The sequence below is a fragment of the Tachyglossus aculeatus genome, chromosome X3 (assembly GCF_015852505.1).
Source record: "Tachyglossus aculeatus isolate mTacAcu1 chromosome X3, mTacAcu1.pri, whole genome shotgun sequence".
Lineage (NCBI taxonomy): Eukaryota > Metazoa > Chordata > Mammalia > Monotremata > Tachyglossidae > Tachyglossus > Tachyglossus aculeatus.
This window is the reverse complement of record NC_052099.1, coordinates 15,730,902-15,733,246: the sequence shown is the minus strand read 5'-3', so window position 1 is coordinate 15,733,246 and position 2,345 is coordinate 15,730,902.

The window sequence follows — 2,345 nt, the reverse complement described above, 5'->3', positions numbered from 1 at the left end:
TTATTTGTATTGATGTCTGTCTTCCCCTCTAGACTCTGATCTCGTTGTAGGCAGGGAATATGTCTGTTCATTGCTATATTGTGTTCTCCCCAGCGCTTAGTATAGTGCTGTAAGCGCTCAATAAATATGATTGAATGAACAAATGAATGGCCTGGACTGTATTAGGTCCCCGGAGCAGTCTGGTTCTCTTTCTGACTCCGAGTCGGGCTAAGGAGGGGAGGAAAAAGAGAGAAAACCTCCTCCAGGAGCTAGAGGGAAGACAAGGTTCTGGCCCAAGGGAATCTGGTGCTTTATGTACTAAAAACCTAGGAAGCAGTCTCCATCTGAGGTAGTAATTTTTCCTAGGACTCTGGAAAGGTCTCTTTAACCCTGCATACTGATCTGATTTGTTTGAGTCTCCCCTCTTCGGGGAATAATCAAGGAAGCAGCATGACTTAGGAGAAAGATCCTGGACTTGGATTGAGAGGACCTGAGCTCTAGTCCGGGCTCTGCCATTTGTCTGCTGTATGATCTCGGAGAAGTCAATTCATTTCTCTGTGCCTCGGTTACCTCATCTGTAAAATGGAAGTTAAATCATCTTCCCTCCGAACTAAGGCTGTAAGCCTCATGTGGGACAGGGACGGTATCTAACCTGATTATTTGTGTCTATCCCAGTGCTTAGTGCAGTAAGCTCTTAACAAATACCACAATTATCATTATTATTATTATTAAAAACCAATATCATTAAAAGTGGACCACTTTGGAGGTGGGGAAGGTCTCAAATTGGAAATTGGTCAGTCAGTTGGTCAATCGTATTAATTGAGCACTTAGTGTGGGCAGATGCATACCCTGCCCATAAAGAGCTTACAGTCTAGAGGGGGATAGAAGCATTAATATAAAGAGAAGCAGCGTGGCTCAGTGGAAAGAGCCCGGGCTTTGGAGTCAGAGGTCATGGGATCAAATCCCAGCTCCACCAATTGTCAGCTGTGTAACTTTGAGCAAGTCACTTCACTTCTCTGGGGCCTCAGTTACCGCATCTGTAAAATGGTGATTAAGACTGTGAGCTCCCCCATGGGACAACCTGATCACATTGTAAACTCCCCAGCGCTTAGTACAGTGCTTTGCACATAGTAAGCGCTTAATAAATGCTATCATTATCATTATTATTATTATTAAAATAAACAAGATAAGATACTGAGAAGATTGAAGATTGGGGCACAGGAAGATGGATATATTCTCTGTGGAGCAGCTTCTGGTTAGAAAAGTAAATCCCACCGCCTCACGGGGTGACGGGGTGATACCCCCACCCCACCCACCAACAGTTGTCCAAGCTGGACTCCTAACTTGTTCCAGCCCCAGGACTCTGACAAGATCTGAGAGCTTCCAATCAGTGGTATGAAGAGCGTCATTGGATAATGTCAGAATACATGGTGTGAAGAACTGCTGGTTTGGAGAGGTCGGGGAAAAAAACATGTTCAGCCAGGTAGAGGAGGAAATTAGAAGCTGATGACTGTAGCCAATGCCAGAAATCCACCCCGTTGCCCCCTGCCCAAGGATTGTCCAGCACAAGAAATCTGCCTTCTGTGTGACCTTAGGCAAGTCACTTAACTTTCCTGGGACTCAGTTACCTTATCTGTAAAATGGGGATTAAGATTGTGAGCATTCTGTGGGACAGGGACCGTGTCCAACCCGATTGCCTTGAATCTACCCCAGTGCTTAGACCAATGCTTGGCACATAGCACTTAACCAATACAAAAATTATTATTATCATTATCATCACAATTACTCCAGTTAATACCTGAACCTCAGCCGTGTGACAGCAGATAGTTTAGGATGGCAGGTCTCATCTGTCCCTCCTTGAAGAGTGGACTCTGATGGCAGCAACCACCGATTGGCTGTGGGGACAGATTGACAGCCTGGTCACCAGAGAAAGGCCAATGGGAAAATTCGCTCTGGTGTGACTCTGTGAGAGGAAATATGTAAATGAACAAAGCAATAGAAGTCCAGATTGACAGACATCACGTGCTCAGATCCCAGACCTTTGAACCTGTGCTCTATCATCTGAGGATGGAGTGGGAATAAAGGTGGGAATCAGTCAGTAAGTCAATCATACTTATTGAGTGTTTATTGTGTGCAGAGCACTGTACTAAGCTCTTGGAAGAATACAATATCACAAATGTGGAAGAAAAACTTCCCGAAGGGTATGTCAGAGACAAATTTATTACTATTAGTGCTTCTTCCAGCACTAGAATGGAGAGGTGAAGGTGAATGGTTGAATGGCAGAGAGTCCCCTGCTAGTGAACTCCAGCTGGGTTCTGAGTAAACCAGAGCTTCTTTTTATACAGTACAGCATCTAATTTCATCAA